This window comes from Hyalella azteca, unplaced genomic scaffold, assembly GCF_000764305.2.
Source record: "Hyalella azteca isolate HAZT.00-mixed unplaced genomic scaffold, Hazt_2.0.2 contig3434, whole genome shotgun sequence".
NCBI classification, from domain to species: Eukaryota; Metazoa; Arthropoda; class Malacostraca; order Amphipoda; family Hyalellidae; genus Hyalella; species Hyalella azteca.
In genome coordinates, this window is record NW_025933684.1 from 46,389 (window position 1) to 58,123 (window position 11,735).

The following is an 11,735-nucleotide window of genomic DNA, read 5'->3' on the forward strand; positions in this document are numbered from 1 at the left end:
CTTCAAGCCTAGAATTATCCTTTTTGCACGCCTTTGAACATTCTCTATTAAATTTTTGTCCTTTTCAAATCTCGGTGACCACCCGTTTCCAAACTTTAGATCACACACACACACAAACACAAACACACACACACACAAACACACACACACACACACAAAAACACACACACAAACACACACACACCCAAACACACACACACACCCAAACACACACACACACCCAAACACACACACACATAAACACACAAACGCACACACAACCTTATGACCTTTATGACCTTATGATGAGTTTAGGACTTCGTAGTCCAAGGTCACGCTGATGCGCCGCCTTCGTCGTCCTCCGTCTCCGAGTCGTCGTCGGGTGTAACGTTGGACGTGTTCCGTCTATTTGCCCTCACAGTCTAGGCCATCTGTGATCTTCATCAGCACTCTTGTATCGTCCGCAAATGACGATGTAGATGCGTGGGTGAGTTCTGAGTCAATATCGGCAATATGGATGAGGCACAAACCCACACAAACACACACACACACACAAACACACACACAAACACACACACGCACACACAAACACACACACACAAACACACACACACACAAACACACACACACACAAACACACATATACAAACACACACACACAAACACACAAACACACACACACAAACACACACACAAACACACACACACAAGCACACACACACAAACACACACACACACACAAACACACACACAAACTGTAAGAAATTTTGGTTCCCTACACAATAGGTCAAGTAAAAATTTTAACTAAGATACGCAGAGTTTATTCAAGGTTTCGTTTTAGTTTTCATTCTTCATCAATCTTCGTTAGTAACGAGGTAGTCCAGGTGCGAGATTAAGTTTTGGTAGGAATTGAACAGGAGGCGAAACCCACGTCGTCGTACAAGTAACGTCTCGCGTCAAAAAGAACGAATCGACTGGACCGGCTGCAGACGTAGCAATGGGCGTAGGCGTACTTTATACTGTACAAGAGAGAATTGTTAGAATAGTCGCATCGTAAAACTGGCGTCAGAAAGTTATATAATTTGGAAATACATCATTATTTATCAATTAATGCAAGAAATTGGCACACACCTAAATCTTATTGAGAGTTAGTGTGTACCGTGGTTACAGCTGTCAGGCTAAGAAATGAAATCCTATCAAAGAGGAGGGTAAAGTAGGAGGAAGGCTCACCAGTAAGGACAGGCAGGACAGTAATAGGTTCAAATGCTCAGGAAAAGGTGAAAAGAAGGAAACCCTAAACCTCCATCTACCTATATTAGCCTTTGAACATATGATCTAAGTAAAGTTTAATCCACCGTTAGCGTCCCAATGGAGGTTAACCCCAACGTAAACTATGGTGAGCCTCAGTTTAATCCTACCTAGTTATAACACGATAAATAAATATTAAGTAAATCCTGCTAGGTCCACATTTGCACAAAATTATAAGACCGTAGAAATAAAGACTTAGCAAGGATTAGGAGCCTGAAGTTTCACGAAGATATTTGGCCAGGTATCGGTAGTCAGGCTGGTACGGGAGGTGTTGCTGCCACGGCTGCCGGTTCAAATCTAAATGAAATTACAGGTGCGCCTCCTCGTCACCTGGCAGCAAGTGAAGAAGGAGATGCGCAATAGAGTGGTAATTTCTTACACACTCCCGGGGCGCGAAATTCGGACAAAATTCAACAATGAATTATGGCCATGATACAAAGATTAAATTTTATTTATCGGCTGAGTCGCGCAGTCGCTGTAAGCACTGCTCAGCAGCTTTGCGTCTCTCCAGTGGCTCCCTGAACCCTCCACCGCTGCTGGGGCCTGCAACAGTAGGAGGAACATCAGGAGGACGATACGCAGACACAGAATCTAAACTTAATTCTAAAGGATACAACAATGAAATAGAGTAAACCCCAGTCGAGCGGTCAGGTCGCTGAACTTCAGCAGAGCGTGTCTTGCCGTCGTTACCAGTAAATAATTTACAAACGCAACCCACGATCCACAGTGGACGTGGTTTGTTGGGTGCTGATATGAGAACGATGTCTCCGATTTTAATTCGATCTTCCCATTTGGGCTGGTACAGATTACTGTGAGTGTCTCGCAAGGAAAGTAAGTACTCTTCGTACCACAAGTCTCTAAACTTGTCAAGAATGTCGTCCCTTATTTCAAGGGATTTAATTAACTCGGCACGAGCTGGTACGTTGAAGTCATCACCCGCTAACGCAGCAAAAGTCAAGTTACTGCTCATGCCAACACGGATGAAAGAATTAGGAGTTACAATATTCTGGCTCTGGTCACTGGTATCTCGGTAAGTTAATGGACGGTTATTAATTGATGGCTTCCTGCACGTCAGATATTAAGGTCAAGAAGTTAAAGTTTTCAATTTTATTCCTGCCGATTGATTTGTACAAGCAATTTTTAACGACTCTAAGCAGGCGCTCCCAACTGGCAGCAGCCCAAGGTGAATATAGCGGGACACGGTGATGCTTTACGTTATTTTTAGCTAAATATTCAGAAAGGAGGCTGTCAGAAAACGATTTATTTAGTAATTCGGCAGCTTGAACAAAGCTAGGAGCATTGTCGCTGTAAATGCTCTTTGGCAATCCAAACCGGTTAGCGAACCTAACGAAAGCAGAAAGGAATGACTTCGTGCTCATGTCAGGCACTATCTCTAAATGTATGGCACGCACGCTCAAGCAAGTAAATAAGACTAGATGCATTTTAACGTAGGCACCGGCTAACTGCACGAAGAAATGCCCAGTAAAATCGACACCTGTATCTTCGAATGGTCTCACAAAATTTACGCGATCACGCACGTAGTCAGTAACCTTCGGGTACCTGTAAGAAAATGCATTAATTTTAGTGCCGACAATGCACTGCTTGAGCTCACGCTGTAAAGATTTTCAAATGAAATCTTTACCTGAGGTCGCGGCTTGGGTAGCCAAAAACCCTGATTGCGGAGGGTGTTCAGGGTGGAAGAAAGTCCCATGTGCTTGCACTTTAAATAAGAATCACGTATTATTAAGTTAGTGAAATGGCTGTCACGGGCGATGAGAACAGGATGTTTTATATCAAATGGTATATGATCACACCTGCTTAGCCGTCCTTTAGAACGAATGACACCATCAGAATCCAAGAACAAGTTCAGATCTCTTTCACAAACACACACACACAAACACACACACAAACACACACACACAAACACACAAACACACACAAACAAACACACAAACACACACACACAAACACACACATAAACACACACACAAACACACACACACAAACACACACACACACACACAAACACACACACAAACACACACACACAAACACACACACACACACACAAACACACACACAAACACACACACACAAACACACACACACACAAACACACACATACACAAACACACACACACACAAACACACACACACACACACATACAAACACACACACACAAACACACACACACAAACACACACACACACACACACCTTACCTTACCTTACGACCTTATGATGAGTTTAGGACGTCGTAGTCCAAGGTCACGCTGATGCGCCGCCTTCGTTGTCCTCCGTCTCCGAGTCGTCGTCGGATGTAACGTTGGACGTGTTCCGTCTATTTGCCCTCCTTTGGGCNTTCCGGTCCAAACTCAATGTTCTCCAGCTCTCTACCGCCTGGCAGCTCCTGGAGAACTTCAATTTCATTCTCCTCCCTTGAGTAGCGGGGGTTACTGAACACTGATTCAAACTGAGATCCCAGTAACTCACACATGCCCTGGTCATCTCCGACAATGACTTCGTTATCCTTAAGCGGGCCTACTGGCGTCTTTATTTTAGCCCTGGCTGAGCATATTTAAAAAAATACTTGGGGTTCTCTTTGATGACCTCAACCACTCGCTCTTCCGCTGCTTGTTCTTCCATCCTTTGCGAGACCTGCAGCCTGAGTTCAATTTTCTTGTGCAAATTTACTAGCCTCTGTCTTGTCGTATCACTAGTGGATTCAGCTATTTGTTTATTTAATCGCTTGCGTTTTCTCATAAGGATTCGTCGGTCTCTCGGAATGCTGCGGACTTTAGACCCTGTTTTTTTTGGTGTATGACGCACATATACCTGTGATATGCTAGTTTCTCACACAGTTGTGTGTAGATTTCCTCAGCATTCATCTCGTGAAACTCCGCTCTCCAATCGATTTCGTCAATTTCATTCCAAATTGCCCCCCAATCCGTTCTTCGATTGTGAAAGTTAAGTCCTGCCAGTCCCTCTTGGGGTATAGAACTGGGCAGGGTTTCAATTCCAATTGTCGTTTCCACCATCACTAGGCGATGGTCAGACAGTGAGGTATCTTCAACCCGGACGTCAACCACCATTCTTTCATTATTAGTAAAGAGATCGAGAATATTGCGTTCTCTTGTCGGCGACCGTACCTGCTGACTGAACAAGTGTTCCGCAGCAAACTTCACAAGTTGGGCTTCTTGACTTGTGTCGCGGTCATCGACCTCTAAGGCGCCAGGGCTTGTCCAACGGATTCGTGGGAGATTGAAGTCCCCACCAATTATCAGGCTGGGGGCTGGGTCACCCAGTTCAGCCACCCTGGTCTCTATTTCCTTAAGGGTTTTGTTGAAATTTTCCGGCGGACAAGCAGGCGGTCTATAGACTATGGCTACGCACAGGTCATATTTTTTATGTGAAGTAGCACGTATTCAACAAAGCCGTCAGAGTTCCCAGACAAACAAAGCCGTCCAGACACACACACAAACACACAAACACACACACATACACAAACACACACACACACACAAACCCACACAAACACACACACACACAAACACACACACGCACAAACACACACACAAACATACACACAAACACACACACACAAACACGTACACACAAACACACACACACACACAAACACACCTTACCATTCACCCAAGTTGCAGATGCACCCTCAAGTAGACCACCAGTAAAGAAAGGTGTTTGCTGGAAGTACCTGCAAAAGAAATGTGAACACGGGAAAAAGGGCGATGGCTGCAGATTTTCACATCCTAGAATGTGCTATAAATTCTGTACCTACGGAAGCGGGCACCCACGAGGGTGCAAAAAAGGAAGGGACTGCGCGTTCCATCACCCTAAGTTGTGCTGGAGTGTTATGCAGAAAGAAGATTGCACGAATGAAAACTGCAGGTTTCTTCACATAAAATCGCTGAAGCGAATGGAAGAAGCCGGCAGAAGAGGAGGCAACAATGATTCACCCCCACAACGAAGGGCTCCTGCCGGACGCCAGCCCACTCCCTCACCCTCACAGTCCCCACCATCACACGGAAGACAAGGCAGTGATAGGGTTGCGGGAAACACTGGTAGAAGGAGCGGTGAGGAGGGTAGTTCTTGGAGAAGGAGGGATGACCTAGCTACTCCAGGGAGTGGCCCAAGCGTATGGGACAGGGACGCACGCGGGGAGCCAGAGATTACCTACGGCGCTTTTTTAGAAATGAGGTATCAGCTGGAAATGATTCAACTCCAGATGCAGGAGCTGCTGGGCCAGGGGCGCCAGGCAGAGTGGTGGAGACGCAGGTAAGCGCACCAATAAGGGAAGAGTCTGGCATTCTGCTGGCCAACATCGGGGGGCTCTTCCCACTGAGAGCGCGTCACAAGATTGGCGNAGGGGTAGGAGGAAGCCTGTTAAGGTGGATCCACAACTTCCTTACAGATAGAGTACAAGCTGTCGCAATTGGAAACTCGAAATCGAGTGAAGCGAAGGTGAAAAGCGGAGTTCCGCAGGGCTCAGTGCTTGGACCGATCCTCTTCCTCATCCACATTGCCAACATCGACTCAGAACTCACCCACGCATCTACATCGTCATTTGCGGACGATACAAGAGTGCTGATGAAGATCACAGATGGCCTAGGCTGCGAGAGGTTACAGGATGATCTATCGTCAATCTACGATTGGGCCCTAGCGAACAACATGCAGTTCAACGGCACCAAGTTCGAAGTAATGAGATACAGAGACCGCACTGAGATCGGGATGCCACATCGCTACTTGGCATCAGATGGCACAGAAATTGAGGAGAAGCAACTAGTTCGAGATCTCGGAGTGTTGATGAGTACTGAAGCCACGTTCGATGCCCATATCGAGGAAATAGTCGCGCGCAGCCGGCAAAGGATGGGGTGGATATGGCGGACATTTCGAACGAGAGAAACAACACCAATGATTACACTCTTCAGAGCCCTCGTGCTCCCTAATCTTGAGTATTGCTGCCAGCTTTGGTCGCCACTCAAGGCGGGTGCGGTGCGGAAACTGGAGGCAGTGCAGCGGACCTTCACGTACAGGATCAGCGGCATGAGGGAGCTGAATCTGAATTACTGGGGAAGGCTGAAACACCTGGAACTGTACTCACTGGAGAGAAGAAGGGAAAGGTATATCATACTGTACACTTGGAAGATGATAAACGGACTGGCTCCCAACTTTGAGAGTGAGACCTCCAAAATAAGGACATATTACAACGAAAGAAGGGGGAGACTGTGCAGGATTCCCCCATTTAATAACCGAGCCGCGGCCAGAGTACAGACTCTTCGTGAGGGATCACTGTCCGTGGTAGGACCGAGGCTCTTTAATGCCTTGCCAAAAGCGCTGAGAGGAGGGGAGTTTACCCTTGCAACATTCAAGAGACAACTGGACAAGTGGTTGAGCAAGATCCCGGACTGTCCAGTAATGGGAAACTACCATCAGCAAGTGACAAGCAACAGCATCTTGCATCAGCGTGCCCAAATGAGGGCTAATAGACGGAACACGTCCAACGTTACATCCGACGACGACTCGGAGACGGAGGACGACGAAGGCGGCGCATCAGCGTGACCGTGGACTGCGACGTCCTAAACTCGTCATAAGGTAAGGTCATAAGATGCATGTGGCTATTGCCACGCGGGGCTGGTGCATGTGGCTATTGCAGGTGACTGATGAAGGTGGCTAATGCAGGTGGCTGATGCAAGGGAATGATGCAGGTGACCTGGGCAGGTGGCTGTTGCAGGTGGCTCGTACAGATGAGGGCGCAGGTGGCTGATGCAAGTGGCTAGTGCAGGTGACTGATGCAGGTGGCTAGTGCAGGTGACTGATGAAGGTGGCTGGTGCAGGTAGCTGATGCAAGGGAATGATGCAGGTGACCTGGGCAGGTGGCTGATGCAAGTGGCTGGTACAGGTGGCTTATGAAGGGGATTGACACAAGTTGCTCTTTAGCGTCAGTTTTAAGAAAGCTAATACAATACGAGTTCTGTTTTGGGAATTAATGGGGGCTACAAAAGAAGCAATCCTAATAATGTTGTTTAATGTAATGATTTAATTTATAACTGGTATGATTCGGACAACGAGTAGTGCACCCAGTATACCACTGCACTCAGTAGTACGCTGGGTGCAGTGCCTGATGCACATCACAGTTGCTGTTTGACAGACGCCGCAATTTACCTGGGCTTGCCAGAGGCAGCGAGCTGCCAAGACCTGCACAAATAGGGGGCGACGCTGAGCTAGCATCAAAATCTCGGGCGATGTCCAACGAAACGCCCGGCCCTCGCTAGACCTGAGCAGCTAGACCTGAGCAGCTAGACCTGAGCAGCTAGACCTGAGCAGCTAGACCTGAGCAGCTAGACCTGAGCAGCTAGACCGGAGCAGCTGGTTCTTACTGAACTTGCTGTCGGCTGGTCTTATTAACTATCCAGCTGGTCAATACTAGCCTTACTGTCCTCAGGTCTTACTAACCCTACAGGTGATGCTTTCTAAACCAGCTGGCGGCAGGTGTTACAAACCTTGCTGGTCGTCTTTACTAACCCTGCATGTGGCCCTTATCAATCCCACTGTTGACCGGCTGTTCTCATTAGTCCGTCATGTATACAATAGTCAGTGTATGCAAACCGTCCAGCGGAGAAATGATCAACAAAGAAGTTTTTAGGCAAGTGGTTTCTACGGCGGGTAGGTGGTGCTAGGCAGGAAATACTCAGTGACTTTATTTACTCGTCCTCTTGAGTCAGTTTTAGTTTGTACCCGTTGTACTTGTACATTGTACTCAAGCTTCAATCCACTAAAAATGTGAGTACTTATGATTGCGGGTAATTTGCACACCCGAAAATCTTAAGTCCTCTGATAGGGGAGAGACGCATGACCATCATTTGCCGAGACAAAACGAAATCAGACACTTCCCACAACTGTCTCAAGTCGTGGTAAAGGTTTAGGGTCAGTTGCCGACACTATAATAAAAGTCACGACTGATTTGACGCTTACCTTCGTCTTGCAATTCAGAATCGGTGTAAAATTTAAAAACATCACCTTATTTATATCTATTGTAGACGTACGTCTACCGTAAAATAAACGTTCAGTAAACGATTTCAAATGATGATAAGATGTTCCCTCCGAGAATCCCAGCATACCGTTCGCTGCATTTCTATTAACCAGCGTGCCGCCGTTAGTTCGCTGAGGCCTGAAGAACAACTCTTATCGCACGCTGTTCTTGGCACGCTACTCTTCAGCCAAAAATAACCACCCCGTGCAGCTATAGTTATACATTAGGTATGCCACAACACGCACACACGGCAACACAGAATGCGTTAAGATGTCAGTCGTCTTGGCACCGCCTCTGACCTTCGTCATCTCACGGGCCATGAGCATCCAACTTTTGATGGCGGGGCGTGGGTTACCCTCTGCCTGCAAACAGTCCATTAACAGTCTGGTTTTTGTTATATTATGCAAACAATTACAATTTAACCAATGGATTTACTCTATATATTACGGACTGGAGACCTGTTGTTATGTGTAAATTGTGCTCGAAGTACCAGATTATAAGATTATCTTATTATGTGTAAATATCACTTTATTTGAGCTCACCTACATTTGAAAGTGCTACTGAGGTGCTTAATCGTACACACAGGCCCCAGCACGAAGGAATTTACGCAGACCGTCCACGACGTAACTCTGAATGCCGCCCGCCCCCTGCCGGCATCTTTGTTTTAGCGAAAAAACATTGAAAAGCTTGGCAGCCTCTGTGCTACTTAGCTGCTGCACCTCACCTGTGCTGCTGCACCTCACCTGTGCTGCTGCACCTCACCTGTGCTGCTGCACCTCACCTGTGCTGCTGCACCTCACCTGTGCTGCTGCACCTCACCTGTACTGCTGCACCTCACCTGTGCTGCTGCACCTCACCTGTACTGCTGCACCTCACCTGTACTGCTGCACCTCACCTGTACTGCTGCACCTCACCTGTGCTGCTGCACCTCACCTGTGCTGCTGCACCTGTTGCTCACACCCAGCGGCGACTCGTGCAGTGCTGCAGCACCTGTTGCTGCTGTACCTTATCTGTTTTACCGTTTATGTCACGGCTGCATGTGTCACCGCAATGCTTGTCACTGTTGCATATCTGTCACCTGCACTCTACCTGCAACTGCTGTACCTTACGTGGCCTGCTTCATTTGTCTATGATACTTTACCTCTCACAGCTTCACCTTACCGGAAGCATTACCTTACCGACTGAAAACCGGCAGAAAATACCTTGTAAGGATAAAATAAACATTAGGATAGGATCATCCTAAGATCGATCCATGTACATCCTATGATCGTTATTCTAATCCCGCAGCCCCACAGCGGCGTATGAACTGATATTCGTTATTCAATTCCCGGCATATGCCACAGCGGCATATGGACTGGTATTCGTTATTCAATTCCCGGCATATGCCACAGCGGCATATGGACTGGTATTAGTTATTAAATTCTCGGCATATGCCACAGCGGCATATGGACTGGTATTAGTTATTAAATTCTCGGCATATGCCACAGCGGGATATGGATTGGTCGGAGAGATGAGTGCCATCATCACTGGATCGATGATTGTATACAAGGAGTCAATGATAACACTTATCATAGATAAGCGGCACCATTGATCAGCGCCGTCGTTGTTTAATTAGCTGCGCCCTTTGATGGTTAATGAAGCATATGGCCGTAGCCATATAGCTAATGTGTACTCAGCTTATGTGCATGACTCATATTAACTTTTATTGTACACTTACCCACTTAACCCTAACCAAGACGCATTGATTGACTAATGCTCTTCCCACCCGACTTGATGAAACCTAATCTTGACTAAGCAGCACAATATTGTTTTATCAATCCCAGTTATAATAATTATGACCAACTTTAAGTCCGAGAAATTTAAGTCTGTTTTATTTCAGTTTTATTCTTGACTTCATGAAAGAATAGATGCACCCCCAAGTTTATCACGCGAAGGCGACCTGAATTTCAATCTTTCCTTTACAGTCTACAGAAATAACGCAATTCCTGTGCTTAAAGTGAAATTCCGACCTGAAATGTGAAATGAATCGGGCAGTGAAGAATGAATATGGCTTATGTTAGGTCATAATGCATTATTACTCCAGAATCTCATATTTATAAGAAAAACCGCCAATAGCATTAACCACAGGATAAATGAAGAATTATTCAACGTTATGAAGAATTATTCAACGTTAACCCTGCCTCATCAGTTTACTGCACCGCGTTAACGAGTCAACAATCAACTTACTCGCGTAAACAATAGTTCAGCAACCAACTTAAACTCATGAAAATGTGTTTACGGCTAACGCAATTTAGTTAAAAGCGCAATACGTTTATACTAACTAATTAAATGAGGATACAACACGTCCGCACCAAGCAACAACACGTCTACAACACGTCTACACCAAACAACAACAAGTCTGCAACACGTCCACACCAAACAACAACACGTCAACACCAAACAACACGTCTGCAACACGTCAGCACCAAACAACAACACGTCTACAACACGTCAACACCAAACAACAACACGTCAACATCAAACAACAACACGTCTGCAACACGTCAACACCAAGCAACAACACGTCTGCAACACGTCAACACCAAGCAACAACACGTCTGCAACACGTCAACACCAAGCAACAACACGTCAACACGACAAAAGTGGCCGCACGCGCCCTGGTCCAGCAGCCCCGCCCTCGCGTGCGCTGCTAAGTGTCACGTAAAGGAAGGAGTCCTTGCAGTCCATCCAGTGTACGACTGTGGTAGCATTAGAGCAGGTGGAGCATTTGAGAGTAAAAAGGGACTTAGAACGCCTATGTTAATAACGAAGTAATTAATTACGTAAATCTTTCCATCTATAACGATGGCACGCACGTAAACGTAAAATTTCAGTATGAATAACATTGTTACAATTGGGTGCAATCACAACGTTTAGAAGAAAACACTGATTTATGATCATCGCACGATACAAGTTAATTCAAATTTTTCGCCCAAAAAATTAGAGGGGCTGTCATGAAATATAGCGCAAGTTGTGTGCCTGTGGATGAATGTCCTTGCAGCTTCACAACCAATAATATAATGGCTCCCACCAAGCAAACGATGTACTCATTCACTTACGAGTGTGAAGCCGTTTATAAAATGCAGTCAGAGAACGGGAGCGGCTGGGAGGTGGCGGCCGGCTGGAAGCTCCGCCATCTTGGCGGGCGGTGTCCGGCTGGAGGCTCTCATGCCAGTCGCTTCTTGGATGTTGCACAGCAAATGTCATAAGTCGTCTCCTCTGCTGCACTTTGTAGTGACCGATAGCACTTTTTTATTACCAGCTACCGCTTCTTGTAAAGTGTGACTAGATACCTTAGCGCTTCCTTCTGTTTGCCAAACCCATCCTTACTGTACGTCTGGCTGTGTGTTCCAGAATT